The 12,351-nt window shown below is 38.7% G+C and overlaps 1 protein-coding gene and 1 long non-coding RNA gene across 3 annotated transcripts in view; both read right to left on the bottom strand.

Annotated features, from left to right (window-relative positions):
- The window catches only part of ITFG1 (integrin alpha FG-GAP repeat containing 1), a 347,243-nt gene that overhangs the window by 286,123 nt on the left and 48,769 nt on the right, over positions 1–12,351 (bottom strand). The gene's annotated exons all lie outside the window — the stretch shown is intronic.
- LOC123579099 lies at positions 10,153–10,954 on the bottom strand. Its single transcript, XR_006702619.1, has 2 exons — positions 10,447–10,954; positions 10,153–10,376 (listed from the first exon to the last, which is right to left on the bottom strand). It is a non-coding gene; the product is annotated as an uncharacterized LOC123579099 (long non-coding RNA).

The raw sequence follows: 12,351 nt of genomic DNA on the forward strand, positions 1-12,351 counted from the left end.
GGCTATTCAGGGTCTTTTCTGGTTCCATGCAAATTTTAGGATTGTTTGTTCTATCTCTGTGAAGAATGCTGGTGTGATTTTGATAGGGATTGCACTGAATATGTAGATTGCTTTGGGTAGTATTTACATTTTAACAATATTTGTTCTTCCAATCCATGAGCATGGAATGTTTCTACATTTTTTTGTGGCTTCTTCAATTTCTTTCATAAGCTTTCTATAGTTTTCAGCATACAGATCTTTTGCATCTTTGGTTAGATTTATTCCTAGGTATCTTATGGTTTCTGGTGCAATTGTATATGGGATCAATTCCTTGATTTCTGTTTCTCTGCTTCATTATTGGTATACAGAAATTATTGGTGTATAGAAATGCAACTGATGTTGATTTTATATCCTGCAACTTTGCTGAATTCACGTACCAGTTCTAGCAGTTTTTTGGTGGTTTCGGGTTTTCCAGGTTGAATATCATGACATCTGTGAAGAGTAGAAGATGGACTTCTTTGCAATTTGTATGCCATTTATTTCTTTTTGTTGTTTGACTGCTGAAGTTAGGACCTCCAGTACTATGTTGAACAACAGTGGTAAGGGTGGACATCCCTGTTGTGTTCCTGACCTTCAGGGGAAAGCTTTCAGTTTTTCCCCACTGAAGATGATATTAGCCTTGGGCTTTTCATATATGTGGCTTTTATAATGTTGAGGTATATTCCTTCTATCCCTACTGTTTGAGGGCTTTATCAAGAAAGGATGCTGTATTTTGTCAAAAGCTTTTCTGCATCTATTGATCCTTTCAACAGATCCCCATTTAAAAATTGTTTGGAATTAATAAATACTTTTACATCAGCTGATAGCTTGCAAAACTCTCCAGAGTCAACAGTACTATCTCAGCATGCTCTGCTCTCCTGACTGCTTTGTTTTAAATGTTATGACTCACCTGCAAAGACTGATTCTAGAGTTTATTTCAGAAACAAAAATTTTTTGTGCCTTAGGCCATGGGGTGTGGGGTGGAAGGAGAAAACCAAAAAACACTGTCTTTGAGAATGCTGACCAGATGCTGTGTCCCAGGCACTATGTGTTTTCCTAGAGTGGAAGGGCTAGGTCCTATTATTTGCCAGAAGCACTGCAATTTAAGTTCTTTCAAAAATCATATTAAAAAAGAAAAAAAGGATGGCCTCTTAATTTGTAAAAAGTAATGCTATATACTTTATTTCACCATACATTTTAATTACTTTGTATTTCTAAACATGGATACTAAAAGCATTCTCAAGTATTTTCAAAGCACCCAACTGGCATGAATGATACCAAGATCTTTGTGCTAAAAGAGTGCAATGGATTCTTCAGTCAATAAAAATTACAGTTTCTTCTTACTCCATAATTTCGGGTAGCTTTCCACAAAACATCAACGGAAAACTGGCTGTCTTCGTTTTGGGGAAAAGGCAGCCATGGTGCAACTAAATATTTCCTTTTGGGCATTTGTTTTACTTGTTAATATACAATATGCACAATCCGTTATGAGTATAGACAATTTCTATGAAGATAAATGTATACTTCTTGGTCAAAACATTTTTTTTTTTTTAATTTTTTTTTTTCAACGTTTTATTTATTTTTGGGACAGAGAGAGACAGAACATGAACGGGGGAGGGGCAGAGAGAGAGGGAGACACAGAATCGGAAACAGGCTCCAGGCTCTGAGCCATCAGCCCAGAGCCCGACGCGGGGCTCGAACTCACGGACCGCGAGATCGTGACCTGGCTGAAGTCGGACGCTTAACCGACTGCGCCACCCAGGCGCCCCCAAAACATTTTTAAGTGACTTAATTTAAATGTTAATTTTAAAATCTTCTTAACTGTACCAATGTAACAGTTTCAAGGCCCATGACATTTAACATTAATAGCCTTTTTTTAAAAATGTTTTTTTTAATGTTTATTTATTTTAGAGACAATGCGAGAGACAGACTGCAAGAAGAGGAGGGGCAGACAGAGGGAGACACAGAATCCGAAGCCGACTCCAGGCGCCGAGCTGCCAGCCCAGAGACAGATGCAGGGCTCAAACTCACGAACCATGAGATCATGACCTGAGTCGAAGTCGGACGCTTAACTGACTGAGCCACTCAGGCACCCCAATGTTAATTAATAGCCTTTAAGTTCATAGTACACCAACTATAATGGATAGAAACTGACTTAGTTCATGTTGAATATAAGTACATGACAGTTCAAAAAATTTTAGGTACTTAATGTACATTACTACACAGGGTATTAAAACATGATGAACTACCACAATCATTTAAGTTTTTTGGCATAATATGTGAGGCTTGGAGATGCCATGAAGTGTAAAAGACACTAGTGAAGTGCCCAAGTAAAGAAACTTGTTTTATTTTATTTATTTCTTTAAATTTTTTAAATGTTTTATTTCTGAGACAGAGAGAGAGCATGAGTGGGGGAGGGGAAGAGACACAGAATCAGAAGCAGGCTCTAGGCTCTGAGCGGTCAGCACAGAGCCTGATGGGGGACTTGAACTCACAAACCATGAGATCATGACCTGAGCCTAAGTAGGTCGCTCGACTGACTAAGCCACCCAGGCACCCTGAACAAACTTGTTTTAAAAGTCTATACTATAGGGGTGTGTGGGTGGCTCAGTCAATTGAGTGTCTGACTCTTGGTTTCAGCTCAGGTCATGGTCTCATGGTTTACAAGTTCGAGACCCACGTGGGGCTCTGAGCTGCTTATGCAGAGCCCACTTGGGATTCTCTCTCTCCTTCTCTCTCCCAAAATAGAGAAATAATCTTAAAAAAAAAAAAAGTCTATGTTACAATCTAAACCAATGAAAAGGTCACTAGGAAAAGTTAAAATGGCAGCACAATTCTGTCAATTACAGACAAAGATTGAAAGACATCTTCAGATAATTAAGAATCACTGTTTAGGGTACCTGACTACTTCGCAAGCACTGTATAATAGAGCAAAACATGTAATTTTATTTTCATTATTGTATAGTCAGTAAGAGCTGAGTATCTAAGGGTACCAAACACTGCTTTAAAATTAAATTTCTAAAGTTCTGTTAATAATATAAATACCCAATTTCATAATGTTGTCCAAAAAACCTGAGTTTCATAAACTTCCTTCCATTTATGTAGAAAATACAATATTATTGCGTTGTGTCTATCGTCAGCAGTATGCGATCCTGGATATCAGATTAAGAACACATCTATATTCAGAAAGCAGGTGTGAAGAAACATCAACCATGGAACATAATCTGCTACTAAATGTCATATCCGTCTCCTGGTAAAAGACTGCCTAATGTTTTAGATATCTGATGACCCAATTTACATCTACTCAGTTATCCAAAGAATATTTTGTTCAGCCTGCTTGATAGTAGCAGAAAACGTTCAACAGTCTCTTTTTATTTTCTTAAGAATATGGGTGTCTGTGGGGGGAGGTCTGTATTTGTCATTGAAGCCATTCAGAGCAAATACATTGCCAAAATGGAACAAGTACAGCTGTTGGCGGTTGTTGAAATGTGTGCATGGCTTTCTTCTCCCAAGGTAGTTGGAGGCAGGGAGGAGGAAGGGGAGAGGAAGAGGACAGATCACCTGCCATGTATCAGGATGACAAGAGACCAATTTTAAACTGTGACAGAGTGAAGAAAAAGTTCAGGAAATATGAGAGAATAAAATGAGGGCTTGACTTTAGAATGTCTGATTGAGATCAAGAACAGACCCCCCAACTCAATGATTTAATGTTTTTCTTGGAGAAATAACTGGGTTTGGCCAGGATTAGAGTGTTGGAATATTAGAGAATGATATAAATTAAGGGTATTTGCAAGAGACTGTAACGATGTATCATGGACAGGGAGAGAGGTGGAAGTGAGAGGGGGATGGGTAGATATAAAGCAGCAGAGATCTCAGTAAGGTACAAGAAATGTTGAAGGGAGGGCACTTAGGCAGGCAGCCTAGAAGGGCAGGTGGTAGTGGGAGAGTGGGACATATGATTAGTGACTCTTGGGACAGTATATTTTCTGGTACCTGCAAGGTACAGGGAGTTAACTGAAGTAGCTGAGGTGGGAAGGTTATGATGCTGGGTTGGGGTCATCTCTGTGGACCATGAAATCATCTGAAATTATGGCAGCACTTAGGTAACTGTCTGGGAGGCATTATACCTCCAGTAAACTAGCAAACTGGTAGGTGTTAGCCATGAAAAATGGAAGATGGTTGGTATAGCTAGGTGGCAGAAGCCTCAAAGGAATAAATGTGCAGAAATTTAGGGCAGACATAATTTGTGCATGTCATTTGCTTCCCAGGGGACGTATGGTGAAGTCTGGAGATATTTTTTTTTTTTTTTATTACTACTGGTATTTAGAGGTAGAGACCAGGAATACTGCTAAACCTCCTACAGTGCACATGACGGCTCCTCACAACAGAGGATTATCCAGCTCCATATGTCAATAACACTATGGTTGAGAAACTGTGAGGTAGGAGAAAGAGCATAAGCAAAGGCATGGCAATGAGGAAAACTAGTGCATGCTCAGTGCAGGACAGCAGCAGGGGAACTCCGGGATTAAAGCTGGATCTGAAGCGAGGGCTACACAGCATGCACCCTAGGGAACCAGCGTCTAACTTAGAGGACAAAGAGGAGCTACTCCAGGTCTCTGAGAAAAAACAATGACACAGTATCACTGACTTGGGAGGTTTGCATGATTGGGGCCTTGACAGCAATTTCTTTTCAGTTTACAAGCACTTTGTAAGCATGACTCTAACCGTAACACTTCAGTGAGGTCTCACATCCTTGACAGGAGAGACACTATGTCCCACAGTTGACCAGGCACACACAGCAGGCTAGCCTGAAGTTCAAACTTTAAACCACCACCCCACCACCTATACCTACTAAAAATAGAGAAAACGTGAAAAAGCTTTATTTCCTCTTTCGTCATTTCCAATGTTTAGTTAGAGGTGCTGAGGAACAAAAAATGGCAGGAAGCATGATGAGGGAAAAGAAAAAAAGGTCTTAATTAATATAAGAAATATGCAAATACTTCCTGAAAAATTGACTGCAAACTGTACTGCTCAATTTTGGAAATACTCACGAAAGCTAAAACATGGGTCACTATTCTTCATTTTAATTCCTTCTCTTCAAGAAGAAAATCACTAACTCAAGCTTCCTAAATTTTTTAGCTCTTCGGTAAGCTGTTTGGCTCACTTCAGTTACGTTCTATAATGATGGTAATTTATAAAAGGCTGAACATAACCAAGGCAATCTGTTTCTAAGAACAAAATATTACCTTGATTCAGGTTGCCGTTTCTATTCCTCTCCCTGAAAATAAACTAGACACTAAATAAGGTTACTAAGGCAATAATGCCCCCAAATAAATCAGATCCTTTCTGACAGGTAAAGAATTTAATCTGCTGGCAGAATGATAGCCATAATGCCAAAGTGTCACTTATTCCTTCTCAGTGCACCAAATGGAGCCTCAGTGACATTTAAGAGCTAATATGATTTCAATGGTGCTCTTTCCATACTTATGGAGAGCTTGTTTACCAGACAATGTTTTGGTGAACATTAATCAGAAAGAGAAGCCCAATTTTTCAAACTATATGTATGCATCAGACTAAATAAAATTTACAATGGAACTTTCCATATCAGGAAGGAAAGAGAGCTATTCTCCCTATAATTTTCATAGCTCAGATAAGAGTTTCCCTATGCACAGATCAAATTTTGAGGGCTAGGGCTACTCTGACATTGCAAAGAATATAAGACATGTTACCAAAGTGCAAGTAAATTAATCTGTATAACCAAATTATAGATAATAAGTCCAGTGAACATGAAATAAAAATTAAATGCAATAATACTGGTAGGTGGATTTTAACAGAGAGCTACAATTCACTTTTCTTCTGTAAGAAAAACACTGTATTTTATTTTATTTTATTAAAATTTACATCCAAATTAGTTAGCATATAGTGCAACAATGATTTCAGGAGTAGATTCCTTAATGCCCCTTACCCGTTTAGCCCATCCCCCCTCCCACAACCCCTCCAGTAACCCTTTGTTCTCCATATTTAAGAGTCTCTGATGTTTTGTCCCCCTCCCTGTTTTTATATTATTTTTGTTTCCCTTCCCTTATGTTCATCTGTTTTGTCTCTTAAAGTCCTCATATGAGTGAAGCCATGATATTTGTCTTTCTCTGACTGACGAATTTCACTTACAATAATATCCTCCAGTTCCATCCACATAGTTGCAAATGGCAAGATTTCATTCTTTTTGATTACTGAGTAATACTCCATCATACACACACACACACACACACCACATCTTCTTTATCCATTCATCCATCGATGGACATTTGGGCTCTTTCCATACTTCCATACTTTGGCTATTGTTGATAGTGCTGCTATAACATTGGGGTGCATGTGTCCCTTCGAAATAACACACCTGTATCCTGTGGATAAATACCTAGTAGTGCAATTGCTGGGTTGTAGGGTAGTTCTATTTTTAGTTTTTTGAGAAACCTCCATACTGTTTTCCCACCAACAATGCAAAAGAGATCCTCTTTCTCCGCATCCTCGCCAACATCTGTTGTTGCCTGGGTTGTTAATGTTAGCCATTCTGACAGGTGTGAGGTGGTAGCTCTGTGTGGTTTTGACTTGTGTTTCCCTGATGATGAGTGATGTAGAGCATTTTTTCATGTGTCAGTTGGCCATCTGGATGTCTTCTTTGGAGAAGTGTCTATTCATGTATTTTGCCCATTTCTTCACTGGATTATTTGCTTTTTGGGTGTTGAGTTTGATAAGTTCTTTATAGATTTTGGATATTAACCCTTTATCTGATGTATCATTTGCAAATATCTTCTCCCATTCTGTTGGTTGCCTTTTAGTTTTGTTGATTGTTTCCTTCGCTGTGCAGAAGCTTTTTATTTTGATGAGGTCCCAATAGTTCATTTTTGCTTTTGTTCCCCTTGCCTCCGCAGATGTGTTGAGTAAGAAGTTGCTGTGGCTAAGATCAAAGAGGTTTTTGCCTGCTTTCTCCTTGGGGATTTTAATGGCTTCCTGTCTTACATTTAGGTCTTTCATCCATTTTGAATTTATTGTATGGTGTAAGAAAGTGGTCCAGGTTCATTCTTCTGCATATCGCTGTCCAGTTTTCCCAGCACCATTTGCTGAAGAGACGGTCTTTATTCTATTGGATATTCTTTCCTGCTTTGCCAAAGATCAGTTGGCCATACATTTAAGGGTCCATTTCTGGGTTCTCTATTCTGTTCCACTTATCTGAGTGTCTGTTCTTGTGCCAGTACCATACCGTCTTGATGATTACAGTTTTGTAATGCAGGTTGAAGTCTACCTTATCCTGTATTTGTTATGCTACAGGCACTATGGTAGATACTCTTCGTGTGTTCTCTAATTTTATCCCTTACCCTACAATGTAGGAAATGTTAACATCCTCATTTGGGGGGTTTGAAGCTTATGTGAAATAATTTGTTCATGGGGCGCCTGGGTGGCGCAGTCGGTTAAGCGTCCGACTTCAGCCAGGTCACGATCTTGCGGTCCGTGAGTTCGAGCCCCGCGTCGGGCTCTGGGCTGATGGCTCAGAGCCTGGAGCCTGTTTCCGATTCTGTGTCCCCCTCTCTCTCTGCCCCTCCCCCATTCATGCTCTGTCTCTCTCTGTCCCAAAAATAAATAAACGTTGAAAAAAAAAATTTTTTTTTAAATTAAAAAAAAAAAATAATTTGTTCAGGTGGTCAGTGGTAAAGGCAGGATTAAAACCCAGACCTACTGGACTCCAAAGCCTGTATTCTTAAACACAGTGGTACACTGTCTGCCTTTATGGCTTTTTCTCACTTTCATTCTTTCCTTCGTCATTCAAATAGGCAATTGCTAGGCACAAGCCCTGTGTCAGGAGCTGGGGCTAAAATGATAAACAGAGCAGACAGACAACTCTTCTTAAGAGCTGACAATCTCCTACAGGAAAAGGACAAGTAAACAAGCAATTATGACAGAGTATTAGCTGTTACACTGGGGGTCAGAGACAGCTTCCCCCCAAAAAAGAGAGCGCTCAGTTGAGAGCTGAAGGATATGTAAAAGTCAGCCAGTTGAACAGAGGCATGGGAGTTCAGAGTGTCTTGGGCAGAAGAAATAGCAGGTAAGTTCCATGTGGCAGGAACACAAAGAGGGGGTTTAGAGAGAGCTCAGATGGCAGTAACACACAGCAGGGACTAGACTAGGGAGGGCTTTGGGTGCTGTGATCAGGAGCACAAAATTCTTCCTGATGGTTATGAGGTGTCACTAAGAGATTTTAATAAGGGTGTGATAAGATCAAATCTCTACTTTAGGATTTTATCTGAACACTGGACTTGAGAGAAGGACACTGGTGACTATGAGACCAAGTTAGAAGGCTGTTAAGGTATAGTAAGTAAGATATAATATAATATGGTGTAAACCTGGGTAGGTGAAATAGTGGCTTCAAAAGGCTGTTAGGAGGCAAAGTCATGAGGATTTGGTAACTGGAAGTAAGAGTGAGAAAGAGAGAGAATAAGAATGATTTTTGTAAATAGCTTGACCACCAGGGAGACAAGATAGAAAGCAAAGCAGAATGAGGAGGTTTGGAAGGTAACATAACATGTTCTATTTGGGACATGTGGAGTTTGAAATGCCTGTGAATTACAGGAATGGTAAAATCTGTAAGAGAGATCAGGATAGGAGACATAAATTTGGGAGGTGGGGGCATAACTAATGTAACTGATTTAAGCCAAGGAAGTGAACAATCAATAAAGTGCCCAAGAAGAGTGTTTAGTGTAAAAAGGGAAGAGGGCTGAGGACAAAATCCTGAGCCTTATCCAACATCTATGAGTCAGAGAGACAAAGAGGAGCCCATAGTGGGTTCTAAAAGGAAAGCAAGCCCATTTAAGAAAGCAAATATTATAAAGATAGAAAAGTTGTGTCAGATAGTGCCTAGAGATTAAATCAGAATCAAAAGGACAGGGGATTGTGGTAGGAATTCTGGGCGATAAGCAGTAGGTACGACTCGGGGACTGGTGCCTGAAATGAGGTGGGGGTGTTGACCCACAGGGATGGTTATTTAATAGAACAGACAGTTAAAGATTAAAATCATTTGGGAAAGTGTTTTGTGAAGTAATTATTTATGTGCTTAATTACAAGAGGATCATTTACAAAAAATCAGTGACCTCAGGAGACATGATTGAAAGCACAGTTTTCAAATTTGTCTAGTCAAGACAAGTTTCAAGAGCCTCACTGAAGCCTTCCCTCACTCTTGCTCTGGTTTCCTTTGTCCTTTCTCTCCAGTTTGAGCCACACCCTCATTCTGCAGCCTCCTATGCCCATTATAAAGCTGATCCCCCCTGGTATTCTTTCACATACCCACATGAAACACCATGCCCAGGTGTTTCTTTGTGGTTTAGTTGATAGTTCACAATGACCCCTTTTCTTGTGTATTTTCTCTCTTCCCCAAGGGGCTACAGGAAACAACAAAAAGCTAGGGACTGCCAGTTCTGTTCACACAGGTATGTGATAACTGTTCAAGATATGTTTGCTAACTGAATGACCAAAACGGTAGAATCATTTTGGTAGTAGAATCTGAAACTAATTGAATCTTTAGTGTTTTCAACCAAGGGCCACTACCTTTTATTGGGTCATGAAATCAATTTCATTAACATTTTAAAATAAAGTGTACCACACACAGTATGGGTGAAATCTGTTATGTAAAAATGTTTATTACATGTATAGGTATATACCTATAAATATACATGGTACAACTATGTGTATACAGGTTATGATGTAAAATGTTTTCTTACTATCGTTCTCAGTCAGAAACACTCTAAAGCCACTGCCTCAAGCTAGGTGATACAATCCCTAGTTTTACAAATGGGAGACAGTATCAAAGACCAACAAAGACTTGACCAAAACCAAGGCTGTGAGGGGAAAAACCCAAAGATCAACCTCATTGGATGCCAAGACACCGCTCCCTACAGAACCCTGGCTCTGGCCACTCATAGCCATTGTGCATGGTTGTTTAATAACGTTCACTTAACCTATGATTATAAATGTCTGAAATACAGTATCAAATGGAGAAATGACTTCAATTATCTTGTCTAATCTTAACAGCTTTTATAGGCTAAATTTATTGGTAAATGATTTAAATGACTCAATTGATCATGGATATAAGGAGATTATGTTTTTATTTCTAGAACCATAAAACATGAGTAACAAACACCTTTGCACAGGATCAAAGAACAGATGTACAACATATCTCACATACTGAAATATAATTGTGTTTTTAATGCACAGGAAAAAAATCATACTTCATGCAACAAATACCAAGAACCATTTGAATCAAAGGAAGAAATTCCATGTTGCTATTTCCATATAATAAATAATATATTGTACTAATATAGTAAGGAAAAAGATTACTTAAAAATGTTTGGTATATATATTGAACTTGAGAAGAGACTCTACAAAGTGGTTATGGCCAATACACTGCTCCCTCTATGGAAATACAACTAATATAATAAGCACTCATTACATTTGATCCTTCTTTTTCTTTCTTGCTTTCTTTTTTTTTTAAAGATAACATCTGTGGTATTGATAGCATTTTTACTTTTCTCTTCATAATTACAAAAAAAGTTCATCTTTGTCAAAGCATACTGAGCTTACTGGAGTACCTTCCATTTTTTTACAATAAGAAGTTGGTGTACAAAAGTTAAACACCATGTGGAAGCAACCAGATAAATACAGAATGTGGGGCATACTGTAATACAAGTGGTTTGGACTATTTAGAAAGTTAGTATCATTAAAAAAAGGGGAGGGGCAAGGTGGTAGCTAGATTAAGAGAAAGTAAAATAACTACATATGTGAGTTTTGATTGGATCCTAAATAGGAAAGAAAGAAAGGTAGTTATGAAGGTGTTTTTGTTTTTAAGTTTATTTATTTTTGAGACAGAGAGAGACACAGCATGAACGGGGGAGGGGCAGAGAGAGAGGGGGACACAGAATCGGAAGCAGGCTCCAGGCTCTGAGCCATCAGCCCAGAGCCCGACGCGGGGCTTGAACTCACGGACCGCGAGATTGTGACCTGAGCTGAAGTCAGACGCTTAACCGATTGAGCCACCCAGGCGCCCCATGAAGGTGTTTTTGAAACAACTGTAAAATGTGAATATAGATGGATTATTAAATGACATCATGGAATAACTACTAATTTTCTTAGATGTAATAACAGTATCATGGTTGTATATGAGAACATCAACTCACTTTCAATTAGTTCAGGAAAACTTTATTTACGTATATATAAATGAGCTATATATGTTAAAATATAGCAAAATGTTCAATATTGTTCAATGTAGGCTAAGAGTATTCTAACTCTAATAATCTTCTAAATATGTTGTACGTGCTTGAAAACTTCCAGAATAAAAATTTGGGAAAAGAAAACAAGAAGTCAGTGCTAAATGTAGAATGCTCTATTAAGTAAGCCAAAAGAAGATTTAGTGCTACATACAACAGTACACTGGCATTATAGCATGTGTTTACTTGAAGTTTAAATAAACTTTAGGGGCGCCTGGGTGGCTCAGTTGGTTAAGAATCCGACTTCAGCTCAGGTCATGATCTCGCGGTTCATGAGTTGCAGCCCCGCGTTGGGCTCTGTGCTGACAGTTCAGAGCCTGGAGCCTGCTTTGGATTCTGTGTCTCCCTCTCTCTCTGCCCCTCCTCCACTCATCCTCCCTCTCTCTCTCTCTCTCTCAAAAATATACATTAAAAAATTTTAAAAAGTAAACTTTAAACCAACAAAATTTATATTATATTTTTACTTTATTAAAATTTAATACTTTTTTTGTTTTACTTATCAAGCATTTAAAAAAAATTATTTACTGTTTAATTTATACCCAAGTTAGTTAGCATATGATGCAATTATGATTTCAGGAGTAGATTCCTTAATGCCTCTGACCCACTTAGCCCATCTCCCCCCCCCACCCCTCCAGCAAGCCTCTGTTTGTTCTCCATATTTAAGAGTCTCTTATGTTTTGTCCCTCTCCCTGTTTTTATATTATTTTTGCTTCCCTTCCCTTATGTTCATCTGTTTTGTATCTTGAAGTCCTCATATGAGTGAAGTCATATGATTTTTGTCTTTCTCTGACTGACTAATTTCACTTAGCATAATACCCTCTAGGTCCATCCACGTAGTTGCAAATTGCAAGATTTCATTCTTTTTGATTGCCGAGTAATACTCCATCGTATACATATATACCACATCTTCTTTATCTATTTATCCATTGATGGACATTTGGGCTCTTTCCATACTTTGGCTATTGTTGATAGTGCCGCTATAAACATTGGGGTACATGTGCCCCTTTGAAACAGCACACCTGTA

This window comes from Leopardus geoffroyi, chromosome E2 (genome assembly GCF_018350155.1).
Source record: "Leopardus geoffroyi isolate Oge1 chromosome E2, O.geoffroyi_Oge1_pat1.0, whole genome shotgun sequence".
NCBI lineage: Eukaryota > Metazoa > Chordata > Mammalia > Carnivora > Felidae > Leopardus > Leopardus geoffroyi.